The sequence below is a fragment of the Rissa tridactyla genome, chromosome Z (genome assembly GCF_028500815.1).
Source record: "Rissa tridactyla isolate bRisTri1 chromosome Z, bRisTri1.patW.cur.20221130, whole genome shotgun sequence".
NCBI lineage: Eukaryota > Metazoa > Chordata > Aves > Charadriiformes > Laridae > Rissa > Rissa tridactyla.
This window is the reverse complement of record NC_071497.1, coordinates 26,310,173-26,330,099: the sequence shown is the minus strand read 5'-3', so window position 1 is coordinate 26,330,099 and position 19,927 is coordinate 26,310,173.

Here is a 19,927-nt window from a genome sequence, read left to right as displayed (position 1 = left end):
TAGACAAGTTAAAAACCTTTTAAAAAACAAAGTGCTAACACAACTTTTAACTGCATGTGAAAATGCTGCCACCACAACTTTTGTATTTTTCCCCAGGTAAATGAATCTCCAGTACGAAAAGGTGTTTCTAGTTAGGAGAGAGATCAATTGACTTCATATCTCAAACTTAGCCTCAACTTATGTAAAATTGCCTACATCATGAGATTTTCAAAGAATATTCCTTTCTACAGCTCTTAAAAGTCCACCACAGTGTGAGGTCCTACCAGAGGAAATAAGACAAAGCCTGTTGGTACACTTAGTTCTGATTTCTTTCCCCTATATGTGAAGACAAATTAGATTTTGGAGTATTTTGAAGAGATTAATATGCTGCACAAGCAAGCAAAGGGCATAAAAGGCAAAGCTGTTTTATTTATATACGAAAGGATACTCAATGCATGGATACTCAATGTAAGAGTATCCAATTCCAATACTGCAAACTATGCAGAGGGTAATATTGGAAGAATGTGAGGATAGGCAGGTTTCTGATATCCTTTGTCAGAATGCAAACTAGAACTTTAAAATATTACAATGATGATTGCTGACATACTTTTTAATAATTCTGGGGTTTATACCAACATAATATTTCAACAAGGGCTTCATACATGCTAAGCTTTCTTTCGATCTCTGGAAAGAAACCACTAAAAAAACAAAGATGGTTGTTACAATGTGAGGCTGGGCTGTAAAAGGGACTCATACAGTAGAATAATGCAGAACATGGCCCTTTGAGGAAAATACCTGAGAATCAGTGTCATAAAAGTTGCCAGGCTTGATTCCCTTCCACTTTTCTGCGTTTTCATAGTATCATAGTATACTTGGTACCACTCTGTGCACGCTGATTTGCTAGAGCTCGTCAGAGGTTAATTTTTCTTCTGTAATCTCCTACATGCAAACAGGAGGTAACCAGCTTGATGAAGGAAAAACACACTATGCAGAGAAAAGTTTGCAGTAAATTACCTCCCTGATTAGGAAAATATTTTCATTGCTTAAGCAGGCTTTCCTGCATACTGCTGAAATCTTCAAATCCACCAATATACATATGGCATATGGGTCAGTAGGAGAAAGATCGTACACGGATCACATGGCATGTGGAATAGCAGCAGCAGCAAGACCCATAAATTAACCGCTTGCTTGTATTCTGCACTACTTCCATCCCCCATACCTCACACAATAGAGTTGCTTTGTACTATTACAAAGAGGCTCTCCATGGTGACCAAAGGAGAGGCTGAATTTGTACTCACGAAAGACAATGCAAGTAGTGCTCTTACACACTGTAAATGTACAGTAGTCATTACAGGAGTATTTATCTAAGAAAAAAAATCTTTTTCTGGTGTAAAGAGTATAAATACGTTAACTACTATGACTTCTGTGCAAATCACATTTACCTTTTGAGGTGATCTGTCACTTTTCATATTGTTGCTGTTGCTGAAAAAAACAGCTGTGTTCCTCTCAATGCTGGATTATCAATTTCTGCTCTACAAAGGAGCAAAATTACTTGATTGTTCTGCATGCTACTTTTCCCCTTTCAGGTAAAATGCCAGAGCTGAATCATGACTCCCTTAGTGCAGGCCATTTTTGTCAAAAAGAAATGCGTAATTAGCACTTAAAACAATTGAGTTGTTTTGCTAATCTCTTGTTTCATAGACCTAAGATTAACTCCACAAGCCGTCTTTCATTATAAATCAGATAATCAGCACTGCTGCATTGTTTCTCAGCCTACAGTTACATAGTGTTGAATATCCATCAGATTTTCTTTAGTATTACTACCTTTTTATACTAACATTTTATTGAATTTTCAAACAATAATTAAACAATAAAGGATTAAACCAACCAAATCCTGTACTGCTGCTGAGTAACAATCAAATGCTTAATTGCTAATAATCAACACACATATCAAGCGGCTTTCTAAGTATGACTGTTATTTATAACAACTACAATGGCCTCATTTATGTGGGGAAGAAGGAAAATAAAAATGCGGTGCACACGTAAATGTAGATATTCGCACATAAGACAAAGATAACAACAAACAATGGAGAAATCTCAAGGATAGCATTTTTTATTATAGTATGTGCACATGAACATATCTGACAGCCAAAGGATAAAAATTCCTGCTGTTTTCACACTGAATGAGATTTAGAGAAAGAAACCATATGCTCTCTGACAATCTACATCCCTTCTGTGTGGAAGGAGTTCCCTATTTGCCTGGAAATCTTCCAAAGACTGGGTTTAGCATCATTTTAGCTAGGAATATCAGCTTTTCCTGTTTAACTGCTTAGCCGAAAGACATGAGAGACTTGGTAATGTCTAATCTGGATCAGCCACTAGGGAAAGACAGTCCTATTTATTTATCTACTACTTTTGCAAGGGGAGGGAAGACCTTAGAAAATATTTATCAGAAATTTTGTGAGTGGAAACACTACCAAGGAGTTGCTACCAATTGCATTCAAATTGCATTCTGCACATCCTATAATGAGATATTAAACTTGAGGAGAGGGTGGGGGGAGGGCAGATAGGGGAGGAAGGGAGTGTGGGAAATCAAGAATTAATCATTTTGCCAAGAAATTTTGTTTTGCAAGAGAATATTGCAATACAAGCTTCTTCGTAGACAATGGTATGGAAGTTAATGGCATTGCTGGCATAATTGTAATTAGAAGCTATTTCCTGAAGTTCCAACAAATCTTTTTATAGCCTTACACACTTCGTCAATACTACAAAAATATCTCTAGACTTAGCTACACAGTACTATAAATTTTTCAGGAAGTGTATGGAAATTTTCCTCACAAAAGAACTAAGATTGCTGAAGGGCAGACATTAACCAAGGTGCAGGACTGTGAAGTTGTCTGTCAATGCACATCGTGACTGATAGCACTCTTAGCATTTCCATTATCTTCTGCCTGCCTTTGGTTCTCCATTTTAGGCACATTCTCCAAGTCAGTTTTGATCCTTGGATCCTTCACTGAATTGCTACCTGAAGTCTCTAGGAATACAAACTTCCCCAAAAAAGTTCCCTGAAACTGTTTGCTTCTGTGCTGAAAGTGTTAGAATCATTTCAGTGTTGAGCAACTAGGTGTCTAGCTAGTGACCAAATATATTACATTATATGTATTAAGTATTTGTCCTTCAAAATCTCCATCTCCATCAACAGCAGGGCATTCCTGGAGAGCATTCCAGAAACTGGAGTGTGTTCAAAACACAGCAGAGGAAAAATCATTGATAATTATTGTGTGTTATATAGTTGGGTAATTGCTATACCACTCACACAGAATATCCAAGACCCACTCGTTTGACAGAAGGTGTTTCTACCCATAATTTTTGAGTACTTTATATCAAACATTAAATAATTCTCCTCCTTTTCCTCACTAAAATGAAGCCCGTATTCACTTTCAGGGAAACCTTGCAAAATCGTTGGGGAAGATGCAATTAAGCGAACATTTGTTTCACACAGAGGCAAAAATCTGATGTTAGAACCCCTTCTGCCCAGGCCCAGCAGAAACCCAGGCATCCTCTATATAGACACAGCATTGTTCCGTACGATCAGTCTTGTTTGGCATGAGTAGGAGCTTTGCCAAATTCAAAACCAGATTTGCACTGTTCTGCTATTGATTTGAACACTGTCTTTTCCTAAATTTCATTTATTACTTGCGTGTATTTTGAAAGTGGGAATGTAACTCAAATCTCAGAGGTTTTTTGCTCAAAGTGAGAATATCTTTCTTCTCCTACACTGTCTTAGAAAAACAGATTTTGCTTTTTCCCTAGAGAGGGACTAATATCAGTCCTTGGAGCACTGGAGTAATTCCTGACCTAGGACATGATAGACACCCTGGCAGAAGAAACATGTGCTTTGTTGGTTTATTTTTCAGTAACTCTTCTAACACCATACTCTATTTCTACATGTGGTGTTGTGATACTAGAAATGTCATAGCTTAAACAAGTTACATTCCATATTTTGTTTTGTAAGTCAAAATAAAACATGCATTTAAAACCTACCTTTCTTTCCGTTCATCAGGAGTAAAATCTGTTTGACTGTTCAATGAGTATATAAATGTTACCCTCAGCATTTTAATTTCTTAAGAATTATGGTGTTCATACCATGTATAGCATTGAAAATACCAGAGTCTTCAGTCTAGTCAGGAACTGTTATAGTAAACTGGAAAATATTTCTTCTTAAGCACAGACAATCTAATAAACTTCCAAAAAAAAAGGTTCCACTAAAATGGGGAATAAACAAATAGTTAGCAAAGGGTATAAATATCCATAATTACAGCAAGATTACCTTTTGCCTATTAAACACAGGGGAAAAAATTCTCACAGTTAAGCAGACTGGTAAGTAATAACAGAATCAAAGCATAACATTGAATCTGTTTCATATTTACAGTTTCAAATTGAAACTTAATAAATAATAAAAAACAACTGAGCCTTATAAAGGCAAGCTTTCTGAAGCCTCTTCTTTTTTTTTTTTTTGAATCCGCAGTTAAAACCAGGCAAAATATATATATATATTTATCAAAATTCTAGCAAGTCAGTAAGCTGGCAAAAACATACATGAAAATAATAATTGTAAGAAGTTTTGAGGGATGACCTTATAAATAAAACTATTTGAATTAGAAGAGTATTTTCAAACTTGATGTCTATTGAGGGAATAAAAAGAATAACCTGTGGGAATATGTCAAGCTCATACTAGCCATCATCACTTGATCTTGTAATTTCTCTTCTGATTGTTACAAATTATGTACAGAACAAATATGATTGTTGAAACTTTTAAGAAAATAATAATTAGTTATAAATCAATTCCAAAAAGTGTAAACTCTAAAAGAACAATATAGAAAAAGGGGGAGTGGGGAGATGAGACAGTAGCTGTGTCAAATAGGTTCAATAAATTTATCAAAATAAACACATTTACCTATTATTAGCTATTATTATCAAAGCAGATGCAGAGTGGTTGATTCTCTGGTCTGTACTTCCAGCCTTCCTACTTCAAAACTCTAATAAGAGTCTCCCAAAAGAATGCAAATACATGCTTTTTTTAATAGCCTTTTTATCACATAGAAAGTGTTTGTCTATATATTGTGTAATAAACATGTTGTTCCAATTCATTTGACAATGGCAAAGATATGCAAGAATGAGGTTTTCCTGTTCATCTTTCACATTTACCTCAAAAGCATGGATTCTCTTCCTGTGAGCCATTGCTTTCATCACATCTGGAGGAGCTAATATTCTATTGTCCTGAAACAGTACTACTTTTGTGTCTTACAAAATGTGTAATGCAGAAAACAAATTTTCTCAGAAGAGTCAGTAGTAAGAAATAGTATCCTGTACTGAGAATGAAGGACATTCAGCAGAATATTCTGTACGCAATAGTCTTCCAAGAAAGCATTCGGATAAATATTTTCCTAATTTCTGTGGTTTTATCTTACTCTTTGTGCTGATCAGAATTTTAATTCAAGAGATTTTCCTTACAAGAACAACTTCATCTTTTTATTTCACTGCTTTTAGGAAACTAGCCTATATAGTTTACAGTATCTTCTGACCAGTGACTGATTTTTAAACTCTTTTTTTTATACTTGTTTTTATACTGTGTGGGTCACAGTAAAACCAAATCCTGGCTGAAGTCCTGGCAATCAGTGAGATCATTTGAGATCAATTGACAGTAATAGCAAAGAGGTGAACACCCTTTGCCCATCCTAAATCTTTTACTTTGAAAAGAAATTAGCAAAACCAACAAAAGATTGTGGGGGTTTGTTGGTTTTGGTGTTTTGAGGGTTTTTTTAATGAATGCTGTTAGGGAGTGTTTGACGCAAACAGGAGGTGCATTTTCTCTCAACTTTCTGTTTACTTTCTCAAGCTCACCAAAATTCTTTAAGTGACCATTCCAGAGCTGATGTACTACTACATCCTTAATTTCTGCTTGAGAGGTAAGTATGCCAAAATTTCAGTTGTCTCAGGAGAATTGCTAGAGGCCAAACTTTTTTTTAGAATAGGGGCCGTCAACAGCAAAGTACAAATGAGCACAAAGAAGACAAAATTACAAAGGTAGAAAGTATCTAATTAACAAATGCAATAATGCCATATGTGCTAGGTACTTAACACAGAATTTTTTCCATGCACACATATATCTTACAGGGTGCAGAATTGCTCTGCCTTCTCTGAATGCTCTTGCAGCCATCTCTCTCGCCACAGGGGAATCCCAACCTTAACATCATTTGTCACACTATAAAGCATGATATTAGTCCCTTTGGTCTCAGGGTGTATCGGTGATACAAATAGCTTAGATATAATGCCACATTTATTTTCTTTAGAGTGCAGTAGAAAAATGTGATTTTCTTTTCATGTTTTCATAAAAATTATCTTTTCTAAAAGCAAATTCCAATAATCACAGATTTTTACTCACTGCACCCCTGAAAAATCAAACAGAGGGCATCTACACAAAAACTGCAACAAAGGGTACCGTGCACAGCTGGTAGCAATCAAAGGCCCAATATACCCTATCACCAGAGGGACAGCTTGTCAGGGCTGCCCTATGACAAATGGCATAGGGGAAAATATTATTTTTTTTCCTTAGGAATTAGACCATATAGAAAATAACTTGACACGGAATAAGTATGCAATAAAGTAAGTAGTTTTGTTATTTCAAAATGGATTAAACTGTCATCTCAGGACTTCAGTCCTTGGTTCAGGACCATGTTTTTCTAGGTACTGTAGTGGGCACTTTGTCAATAAATGGTGGCAAAATGATTAAAATATTAAGATGAGTAAAACAAGAACGGTCTGGGTTAATAGCTCTGAAACCTATTAGAGTATTTACATTTTTAGCTGTGAATTAATAAACTACAAAACATTGTCTAGGTAATAATGCCTCTTGCAAGTATAAATGTATAGGAGAATAGGGATTATTGGCTGCTGTAACCAGTAGGCCTACATCTTCTTAAGGTGCAATAGCTACGAAAATGAGAGAAGCCAGAGAACTTGATAGTGGGAACAATGTACAACACTGAGTTCTTTCCTATTCTGGCAAGAGACTTACAGCTAAACTCACAGTCTTACCTACGTGCTGAACACAAGCACTGAAATGCCACCAAGATTCTCTAAGTGCTCCTCAACTGACATCTAAATCTGTACATGCATACAGTCCCGCAGCCTGTGGACTTTCATATCACTTAAGTTTCTGAAGCAGACCATTAACAAAACCTTCCTAAATTGTAACGCTCTGCATCCCTGTCTTCAATTCCTGTACCTGGAGGACGTTTAAATCAGGTATCACTCGGATTTCAGGGCTCTGCTTAGTAAATAGTGTCACAGCATATCTGCTTGAACTGTTTTTGTGTACACCCCTCCTGTATGTGACTTATGAACCTGGTCATTTTGCTGAATGCTCTGATGGTTCCAATATTGAGTATTGGATGGAAGAGACATCCTTTAGACTTGGACCAAGGGATGAACCTAGCTTTCCCACCAACCAGTAAAACAGTCAAATTCTGTTTCAAATCAGAGTAGATTAGAACTTGCTACTTAAAGCCAATCTAATTTCACTCCTGGGTAAAACAGGTGATGCATCTTCTTTGCTACTGTATTTTACTGGAGATTTTGACAGGTCTTAGAATATGGCATCCACTGAAATTTCTATTGCTCAGCAGTAGTCTGACCTTGTACATGTAAGCAGCAGAAATTTTATTTCTGACGTTGAAACATGAGCTTTCAGCTTAAATAAAAGGTTGTAATGTCTTTGCTGGTTCCTTGATAGGGGGGTTAAGTGCCCCTTTCAGCCTCTCACAGATTTGGCCCTCTGAATCTCAGCTGTCTGCCTATAAAACGGGTATAATAGTTCTTCCCTACACCCAAAGCATGCCTTGAAAATAAAACTTTGAACAATTATGAAGATCTAAGTTACTATAGAGCTTCATGTTATCCATCTACTGGAGCCAGAGAGGTTGCTTAGTCTGGGTCTGTATTCGTGACCTAACAAAAAAAACAGCAGTGGCTAATTTCTCACCTTTCTGTTCATACTTAACTTATTTTGAGTAAAGAAGAAACCAGATTGAGGCTTTGCAAAATTCACATTGCTCAAAGACAGAAGTCTCAGAAACATGAGGATTCATAACCGCACAAGTTTGCACTCACTAACTGTACTGGACTTTGACATCACTGGAACATGAACCCATACTGAAGCAACCATAAAGCAACAGTGAAAAGCTTGGAGCTCGCTGACAATAGGTAGCGTAAGTGGGTGCTGCTGCAGCATTCATCCTAAGTAATCATCCTGAGTAATCAATAAAATATAAACTAAGGCAATTTCCTCCAAAACAAAAGACCAGTATCCTCAGAGTGAGAAGTACTAAACAGCAATATTGTGCCCACCTCTTCTCCTAGTTACTTAAGGTCAATAAGACTAGCAATAATGTGTCTGAGAATAAGGAAGATCTTTAAAAATATGGAATTTCTTTTTTCCCTACACCAGCATATAAAAATATAAACAACACAGGCAATTTAATGTCAAATCCACGTAATAAAAAAATTGTGGTTTTGCTAAGGAAAAAATTAGGAATAAAATAAACTCACAATTAAATGGAAAGCATTATGCCTAATATCTCTCCCAGCAGTGGCCATACTTGCACATTAATTCTCTAGGGAGGAGAATGACTTGCAAGAGGATCATTACCCATTATATTCTGCTGTAATTGACATGTGTTGGAGTTAGCAGGAACCAAAATCTAAATCTGTTACTGTGCAGTTTTCTGTATTTAACCTCAAACCTGACTACAGATGAAAGAACATGTACCAAACAAAGGATTTGTTCCATTTGGAGACTAGTCTAATTCAATATTCTCATTCACTGAAAAATGAAAAAAAAATAAAATCTACTACCTCTAATCAGTAACAGAAAAGGCAAGAACTGAAATTTGTCTACAATATCCCAGAGAGCGAAGAATAGAGCTAGAGTAAAATTATGTCATAAAAGAAGAATATAAAATAAGGCACCTGCAATATTGAGCTCTATTTTAAAAAGTAAAAATTAAATTCTTTTATTATGTTAGATTTAGTGAACATAAGGGCACCTGATAAAACCTATTCATGTTCATAAACATAACATTTTCTATCAAGGACACAGTCTGTTGAAGCACACACATGCACAAGCTACTAGCATCCTGTTATATGGTCCTGGTTTTGGATGGGAAAGAGTGAATTTTCTTTCTAGTGATTGCTGTGAAAGGAATGTCAATAATTCCTGTTGGTCTTAGTTGTTGCTAAGTGATGTTTACACTATCCAAGGACATTTTCAGCTTCCTATAGAAGCACAGACAGACGATGGAATGGCCAATGAAATATTTCATACCATAGATGTCATGCTCAGTATATACATGGGGGTTAGCCAGCGGGTGGGAATTGGCAATCATGACTCTGGATGGTGCCAATTCACCAGGCAGTGAGTGTGACCCATGTCACTACTATTATTATTATTATTGGTATTTTTTCTTACTGTTACTGTTTCTGTTAAATTGTCTTTATCTCAACCCATGAGATTTTTTCCTCTCTTCCTCCCCCTTTTTTTTTCCTCTTTCCCCCTTGTAGGGGTAAAAGGGTGGGGAGGGGCGTGTGAGTGAGCAGCTGCATTGTCCTAGCTGCCAACTGTGGTTAAACCATGACATATATTCATAAATGTGTTACGAAAATAAGCCAAATCCATTCATTTATATAGTTTCCAGGCTAAACAAGACATGAGATAAAATTTATATAAGTAAAAAATATTTCCATTTTCTTTGAAAATAAAATTGAAGATGAAGAACATAGACTTTCCTGAGGTGCTGTTCTTTGGTTGTTTCTCAAACCCTAGACTTCCGGAGAGATTTCACTCTATTGACTTGCTTACACCCACTGGACAGACTTTTCTCCAATGTCTTCACTGAGAAGATATTATACTGAATTATTCTAGCCCAAAGTCCAGCTTTATTTAGTGATTTAAAGAAAACCATTCCCATTAACAAAGTTGAACCAACCACAGGGTTAGACTCTTCACTGTATAAATGTGTCTGAGATAGTTGCTTACAGTGATAGAAGAGAAAATATCAGCTGTGAAATATGTCTTGCTGTCTAATCAATATTTGGCAACTTAAATTACAAAGCAAGAATATAACTACTTTTCTGATGATCAGCCCCACTAAAAAAAAAAAAAAAAAAAAAGACCTGTTTGGGAATATTACCTAAAGAAAACAGAGAAAAGTGCTGCAGCTCTCTTTTAATTTTACACGACAAACCTTGCTCAGGAAAACACTCAGACTTAAATTGTATAGACGGTAAAATATTTATAATTCAGATATTAAAATATTTAATATATGATTGAAAAAAGGAAAATGTGTTGTAGTGTTATTCCCCCAAGACTTAATTTAGCATAATATCACCATATAACCTTCATTTAAAAATATGTATGTATTCAATTTGAACCACTTCTGCCATTTTCCTTTCAAGAGTTTCTTGCTTTGAATGGTGAATGCCAATAATACACATTCTTTTCAAGTGTGGTACTTGCAAATGATAAGATTGGAGCGTATAAAGGATTCTTCTTGTTTGCACATAAAGGCTACTTAGAAAGGGAGTGGATCTAATGGGAAAGCATTTTGAGAATTTTCTCGAAAGAAAGCCAGATGAGATCAAATTTCTTCTCTCAATGCACAAAGCTTAACTGAAAGGCCAGCTTGTCAGCAAATGTTTAACTACAATGAAATTCGTGCCTGCCTACAATACACTAATTGGATATTTCAACATAATTTAAGTATGGGAAATTCCACATGGTAATCCTATAGTAGCCTTACACTAAATGCTGGTCTGAATACAATTAATAATCTCTGGATATGCGGTGTCAAGCTTCTAAGAAGACTCTCCTGTGGTTGAGGCAAAAAGAACTTGAAGTTTGGAAGCAATTCAGAAAATATGATGCTGGTAAACAAATACTTGTTAGGCCTGTAAAAAAGAGGCGGGGGTTGGGGGGGAACTATTATCCCAAAGCAGAATGCAACATGAAGTGAATTACCTTCATGAAAATTTAATGCAAATGACATCGAAGCAAAGCTAAGTTTTATGTGGTGTTGTTCAAAGGAAGCTGGTAAAATGACAATTTATAGAGCATTTTCACTTTTGTGTTTGCCATAGGATATAGCAGTAAAATGGAGGAAAGGCTTTTCCACATTACTTTTGCAGAATATTTATATGTTTACAACTTGAGTATTGTTTATCAGAGTAGTTTTCTTGTTATGACCATACCTATTTTCTTCCTTACATCCCTGTTTCCTTCTTCAAGTGCTCTATAGCAGACATCAATATTCAAAATCCTCCTCTACTACACACCGATACCTGTAATGTTTCTTAGAGTCTAATCTGCATTGATTAAATATGGTTGGTTATTTAGGCCTTCGGTCAAAATGTTTCTTTAAGGGGAGCAATAATGCCTAACTTGCTTTCATTTTGCTTGAAGACTTTGAAGATTCCACTTGGCAATAAAACCGCTATGTTGTACTATAGAGTGACAGGATATGAACAAGCATGTGCTGTGAAATGTAGTGTGAAAGGCTGTTTATGCCATAATGAGGAACCGTCTTGGGAAGTTTCAAAGCTATGCTTAGTATGATGACCTATTTGCTGCATCCACTTTCATCCCATCACAGACAGACTTGGATTAAATGGCCATCTACAGATGTGGTGCATTTACCTCAGTTAGCCATCAGGTGCCTTCCAAGCTGCTCTATCACTTCCCCTCCTCAACTGGAAAGGGGAGAGAAAATATGATGAAAGGCTCAGGGTTCGAGATAAGGACAGGGAGATTAGTTTCACTAATTAGTGTCACAGGCAAAACACACTCCACTCAGGGAAATTAATTTAATTTATTGCCAATCAAAAGTCAGAGCAGGATAATGAGAAATAAAACCCAAATCTTAAAACACCTTTCCCCACCATCACTCTGCTTCTACCCAGATTCATTTTCACTCCCAACTCTTCTGCCTCCTCTGCCTGAACGAGGGGAAGAAGGAGTGAGGGTTGCAGTTAGTTCATCACACCTTGTCTCTGCCATTCCTTCCTTCTCACACTCTTCCCCTGCTCCAGTGTGGAGTCACACTCATAGGAGACAGTCCTTCATGAACTTCTCTGATGTGGGTCCTTCCCACAGGCTGCAGTTCTTCATGAACTGCTCCAGCGTGTGTCCTTTCCACGGGGTGCAGTCCTTCAGGAACAGACTGCTCCAGCATGGGCTTCTCACCACAGGGTGACAGGTCCTGCCAGGACCCTGCTCCAGCAGAGGGTTTCCATGGGGTCATAGCCTCCTTCAGGGCACATCCATCTGCTCCAGTGTGGGGTCCTCCACAGGTTTCGGGTTGGATATCTGCTCCACTATGGACATGGACCTCCATGGGCTGCAGGAGGACTGCCTGCCTCACCATGGTCTTCACCACAAGCTGCAAGGGCACTTTCTCCCCCTCCTTCTTCACTGACCTTGGTGTCCACAGAGTTGTTTCTTTCACATATATTCTCACTCCTCTTCTGGCTGCAGTTGTGCAGCAGTTTTAACCCCTTCTTAAAGATTGTTACCCCTGTCGTTGATGGGCTCGGCCTTGGCCAGTGGCAGGCCCATTTTGGAGACAGCTGGCATTGGCTGTATCAGACATGGGGGAAGCTTCTGGCATCTTCTCATAGAAGCCATCCCTGTAGACCACCATTCCCAAAACCTTGCCACATAAGATTATATCACCCAAACCCCATGAAGCTGGAAGAACTGCTACCTTACTCATTCTTGGCTGCTAACATGGCAGAAAGTATGTGAGGTGAATATTGCATTTTAGGTGGTCTTGCATTTGCTTGTAAATTAACCCATCCACCATTTCTGAACATTAACAGGCAGAACAGTGTCTCATTTAGAAGAAAAGCTGGAAAATGTGCAGTTAATAAACTGAGGAACTGAAGGAAGAGAAAGGACTTCTCACGGTTAAAATCAGTGGAATGTGCTTCCTCACTCTTCCCCCCTCCTCAGCCTGAAACATCTTCCAGCTTCTGTAACAGCATTAACAGAAATGGCCAAGGGCCTAAGAAACAAGAATATCGTTCAGAAAGAAATCAAGAAAAAATGTGGACATGCCTGTTCTTTAATTTCCAATGATAAGGAGTTTGTCAGATGAAATACTCTGCCATTCTGTATGCCATTTTGTAGAAACCAAAGTTTAGTGCTTCAGTACACTAGTAGCCTAAAAATTTCTGCCTCTTTTCAGCCTGAAAGGTTCTCTGTTCTTCTTCATACTTCTCTGTGAAGTATGCCCTATGGGACCCTTGTAACTGATGCTATGGCTCATTTGGAGAGACGCTTACACATATTGAGAAATACATTAGAAAAATCACAACTAATATATAGTAAAAGAGCAGAAATTGAAGTAGCAGATATGGAAAATTGGTGCTTTGTTGACAGTTATTAATCTGTTTCTCATTAATCGGGAGAGAAATGCCTTCAGATAGCTGTGTAGTGTGAACCAAGTTTATTTACATTTGGCTTTTGTGTGCACTACAATGCTTGGTTTTATTTATTCTGAATATATTAAGATACTGTTCTGCTTCTTTACTTATTAAACACTACTATTCCCTTGCTGGCCAGACTTTCATCTCTTTAGTACAGCCTCCAAAGACTCTTTAGTGAATGTATATTTGAGGTATCACTCTATTTACAATGAACTGTGTTGAAAAGTATCATCAAGACTTTAGCACAGAAAGAAATCTTTCTAATGATGGTAAATTGTCTGTGGTCTCACAAGGATAGTCTCATGTGTTAAAAATTTCAAGCCATACAAACACAAATGAAATAACCTTTCCCTTGTGGAAATCATGCGTAGGACACTTAAACTACTATTGTTTTCCAGGCTGCCAGTTACATAAACAATTAAAAATAATGTTCTTTAGTATAGATTAGCTAAATAACTGTTTATCAGCATCTGTAGGAATTATCACAGCTCACCTAGTTACCCAAAACTTTGCAATAAATTTTTTCTAGGGTTGTGTTTTCTTAAGTTTTCTTTATTGTCTGTTTTGGGGCATCATACAATGCAATGCTTCTTCACAACCTATTGGTCAAAGTCTTAACTCCAAATTTACAGTCTGTGCTGCTAGTTAGATTTTCATATCCAGGAGAAAAGCTTTGAACCTCCTACAGAAAAGGTGGCATTTAAAAAAAAAAAAAAAAAAAAAAAGAAAGAAAAAAGAAAAAAGTCTTAAACATCTGAGGCATCTGAGATAAAAATAGATTAATTAACAGAATTTGTTCCAGCAAGTACAACATAAGAGCCAATGTAGTAATTCATCTATGAAATAACCACAAAATTTTCTAACTTAGCAGACTGATTTCTTAAATAATGTCAACCTTATAAAAAAATCTTCTCTGCAACTTAATGTTTCTTTACACTTATTCTGATTTATAGTCTGTTAATTTTCCTGACAAATAAGGGAAAATTTGTACTTTTTTCTTTTTTTTTTGAGCATTGTTGAACCCTCAATGGGAAGGTGAGACGAGGTCTATTCTACTCTCAATAGGGCTGCTAATTAACCTTCAGCTGCAGTTATCCTCAGTTAAATTTACTTAACCTCTACAAAGTTTAAGGGCATATCTAGCTATGCAAAGCTTTGTAGTTCAGAGAAATGCAAGACTTAACTGAGCAGGTTCAGTTATAAGAAGCAATCTAGCCATTCGGCATTGAGCTTCTCCAGGAGTCATTTGCCCCACTGGATGATTTACTGTATCACTGGATTTAATTAGTTCATTATCTTTACAAAACATTAGAGCATACCATTGCACTGACTCAATGGGAGTCAGCCACAGATTACCAGTGACCATAATGAAAGACACCACCTTCGCTGTTGCTCACAAAGGGACAAGAATTTCCTTGCCTCCTCCTTTTCTTCCTTCATGTGAAAGCAACCAAGGCCAGAGAGACAGGTATCTACTAGCTTTTGAGATGATCTAAGTTACCAAGACATTAGTGCAGGATGGACAGAGATGAAAGGAACACACACAGCTGGAGCAGGATTGGAGCTGGCTGCAATGTTGCACTGCCTCAGAGGGGGTTACCAGCATATGTGTGGGTGAGCAACCCTCCTCCCTGGTCCCAGGCAATGTAATCCACCCAAGGGTCTGGAGACTGTTTCACCTGTGTGAAGTTCTTGGCACCGCTCTGACTTTGCTTGCTTCAGCACTTGCTTATGCCTAAATCTTCATTCTTGTTTCTGACTTCAGTCTTCTCAGCACTAATTCAGAGTTCCCATTTCAACTCCTGTTCCTACTTCACTACTTCCCTGCCCTCCAGCATCAGGGGTGCTTTCACAGTTATGCTGTAAATCTGAGTCATAACTTTAAGACCATGGAATAGACTCATGTCAGTGAACACTGAATTTAGGACTCTTTTCAGCATGAAAGTCACACTCAGATCTGACAGAGACCTCTCTGTGCTGACAAACATAAAGGTATGTATTTTATTGTTAATTAGCATATTTTATGCAGAATGAAAGTAATTAAGAAATCACTTTCTTGTGATTCATTAAGGAATATGGTTAATTAAAGAAATTACCACTTTTTACCAAGTTACTTTTGAGACAAGAACTCAGCTTCAATCTTTCTTATCATAAACAGGCACAGAACCTTACCCTATAGTACCTTACCCTACATCCCAATATAGAAAAGAATTATTAATTTCCTTTGATTGCTAAAGGACAAAGCCAACGTATTTTCAGATATCCTGTATAATAACCTCACATAAATACTGAAGTAAATAAGCCTAATCCTAGTCTCCTTTTTCAGACATAGTTCTCTTTTAGTTTTAATGCCTAGTTTAGGCTTGAAATGAGCATATGAAGGATATTGTTATTATCCAATAAGATGAAAGTAAAATAGACAAAATGCTCACAAAGCTTATGTTTTGACTCAAAATTAGGAATTTCACTTAGACAAGAAATCTGCTGCGGATCCTGAGAACAAACTCTCCAAATATTATGCCCCTTATTCCTTCCTATTTCTTGTCCTTCACTGTCTCCTAAGCAAATCTGGTCCCAGAATCAGAGGGCTGCAGGCATCAAACAAGCCTCATGTACTTGCTGTCTCAGTTTAGAGGTTTGAGTACATCGTATCTGCAGTGGAAATGAGCCACAATCTTTCACACTGAATAATAAGATCTCCTGATGAAGTCCTCAAATTCATTGAAATCATGATGGTGTTAGAAGGAAAATTAAGGATTTGTGGAATTTACAGAGCTGGACGTTAACTCGGGCATAATGATTTATTAACTAAATGTCTAACAAAATAGAATACGAGAGAAACTGGGTAATCTAGTAGTCTCAAATTTTGCAAAATATCAGCACATAATAATGTGACTTTCTTAGTTTATCTCGTGACAGCAAAGGGAAAAGTTGCACTGCTAAGTCAGGCGAGGATTTGAAGTGGATTTTTTTTCCTGTGAACAATGTTTTCATTGTGCAGATAGAAATCTATCAATAAAAACTAGAAACAGGATGTAAAGAGAAAACAAAAGAAGAGGAAAGCCATTTAAGATGTTTAAGAAAAAAGTTAGTTTCTTTTTCAATTATATCCAACTTAGTATGGTTTTCATTATCTAGGCAATAAAAGATTTAGAATAAGGGAGAGGTTGTCATGAATTGGAATATTCTGAGTCCATGACATCCAGGACTGTGACTATTTTATGATAACCACATATCCTAGAATAAACTTTTTTGCCATTGCAATGAAATAAGGAATCTTTATAGTATGAGCCAAGTATGTATTTTCCTTGTCTGTAAAATTTAAACTGGCAGTTCAGAATGTTTAACAGCAGTTCCAGCTATGACTTGAGGTTATTGTGGATTAAACTGCCCACTCACTATGGCAATGAGGCAACCAATCTAAACTACACTTCGACCTACGTAGTTTTTTTAGTCTTCTGTAATGAACCCCAGACCAAAATTTATATGCTGGTTTGCAAACTCAAAATGACACTAGTTCATTACTCCTTTGGGTATGTGTGTGTATATACATATGTGTAAAGATGTACAGGTATTTGCTTAACAGGTCAGCAAGCATGTAAGAATGATGGACTCATTCCTTCCTTTCTATTAAGATTTCTAAATACTTTGCATCCAAAGAAATTATAGTAGCATAAAATTACACTGGAAGAATTCAAATGTTATTCTATAAACCTATTAATTCCCCAGTCATACGAATGAAAACTGAATCTCAGCTCCTTAAACTAAAATAACTTGTCTGCTTTAAGGGCAAACTTATCCAGAAGTTGGCTTTTTGCTAAACCAATGTAATTAAAAAGCTCAACTTTTGAGCTCTAAAAATCTTACTATCTGTAATTGTGGTAGGTTATGGCTTAACAGTTTTAAATTATTAGTTACGAAAAATCCTTTCTAATGGTACACAAAAGTCATCATTTTTAGGGGAAACATAAATATAATTATAAGGAGATCAAAAACCAAGGAGTATGAGATGCAAGCATGTGATGCATGAGATATTGAGAGAGCATAAATAATTCGATGTTTAAAATCTTGATTTTTTTTTTCCTGAGGGAAAAGGGTTTCACTAAACTTCCCATCAATTTATCCCCTAATCTCCACCATTTCCTAAGAGGAAAACATGTTTCCAAGAGATCAAAGCATGGCAAAAAGAATATAATAAAGGCAATTTTTTTTTTAGTTCCTAACCTCAGAGTTGCCTAATTTTCCTAATTTATCTGCCTTAACCCAGGAAATGCAAGGGATTACTACATCCATCTTGGGAAGTTTTGAGTTAAGGCCTGGATTACTTTAAACATAATGATACATTCTAAAATTGTGCTACTTCCCTGTAGGTGAAGCAGAATTCTAAACTAGGACAACAGAAATCTGAATTTGAACATTATTAAATTTCCTTGGTCATGTAATTCTCGAGATCATTAGTGGATCCTTCCAGAGAGACTGAAATATCAGAAAGGTTTAAAAAAATTTAGCATTACTTAGGGGTAAATCTCCTTGTTAAAAGCTGCTTACCTGAATATACCTTAATTTTTTGCATTTCAGTTTTGAAGTTGCATGTTGCTATTTTTCACTTGTATATAAGTGCTAACTCAATTGGGGAGCATTTGGGAACACAGCCAAGGGATGGAAATCCAAACATAAGGAAAAATTTATGATGAGTTTTCATAATTTATGAATTTTCATAACTTATTAAAAATATTGAATACATATACAGAAAAATACAAAATGTTTCAGAAATGTCTTTGACATCAACTATCAAGCTAGTAGGAAAAAATTGCTTGTTTTCTTCATGCTTTATTGCTAAAAAAAACCACTGACACTTAAGAGTTAGCAATTGAATTGCATCTATTTTATAATAGAGAAACCCTCATATGAATATGGGAAGATGTCAATAGAGTTTGAAGTATTTCCTTCTATAATACTTTTATTTGCTGTCAAGGCCATGCAGAGCCCTAAGTAAATATACTTAATTAATATTTCAGGCAGTAAGATGTAAAATATCTACATAAATCCTTTCGTTGGTAATCAATCTGGGGATAACAGATTGTTGAAATCTTCCTTGTTTTGAAAGATTCTTCTTCTACTTGATATAACAGAAACTCTGTTTTAAAATCAAGGCACATTTAATCTATTTGTCAAACTTTTTTGCAACACTAATTAACAGCGCAGACGTATCATCAATCCAGTATCGCATTGCTGTTTGTCTTTAGTTTATACCAGCTCATTTAGGCACCCCTCATGTTTTTGTGTATACCCCATACTTCTGACATCTGGGATGATGGATATTCTTGTAAACAACATAATTAGTGGTTAGAACTGGAGAACCTCCCATTCTTTGCAAAACAGTGCAGACCTCTGTTAAGTACTGAGAATGTGCATGAAACTCCGTGGAAATTAGCTTGCGAAGGAATTAAATTGAAAAAAAGCCTTTCTGGTCTGGTTCTGAAAGAGAGTGGTTGACTAAGGAAATACTAGAGTTCAAAGGGTAATACGTTAATATTCACCAGAAGTGTAATGGAAAGAGAATTTGAAGGAAATACATCAAACTCACAGCAATAGCACCTAAACCCACAATAATTGTGGAAGAAGTCTACCAAGCCTAGTTACTTATTATGTGTGAACAGCATTATAACGAGTATAGAAATTTGTGTCGAAAGACATGCCTAGACTTCCCCTTTATTTCCACAGTATCACACAGTTATGAATGAAAAGTCTCTGCAGCAGCCCAGTGAAGGATGATACTTCGCATTTTTTCCATGTAATAACAGAGGCACCACGTGACATCCTCATTACCACAAAGATGCCACCGATATCTCCTGTTTAATCATAAGCGGAAACAAATAATCTCAGCTGTTGTGATGTGGCAGTTGCTGGCAAACATTGAATTGTTGCTGGTAAGCCATAGAATCATTATTGTAAACATGAAAGCAAATGCACTGGAGGAAACAGGTAAAATATATTATTATGTATGTGCTTTCTATCGCAGATCATCTCATGATCCATTATGGAAATAAAAACTTCTCAGTCATGTGGTAGTCAGTATCATTGCTGTCTTCTGAGATTCTGGGTTTTATGTTTTCTTTACCTTTTTCATTCTTTCATTTCATCCTTTATTTAGTAAGAGAGAATTCCAGAAGAAGTCTGCAAAAAGCTCATAATGGAAGATAGTGTTAAAGGGAATTGCCATCTCTGTTTAAGAAGTCTGATTGTCCATGACAAGATAAAATTACTGGAGATTCATGAAAATTCATGCAGATAGAAAATGGACTGTAGAAGTTGGAAACATTAATTACTATGGAAACAAACACATTTATAACTGTGAAATAGTTCAGATTAGGCATACTGAAGTAATAATTGAAACTCCCTCTAA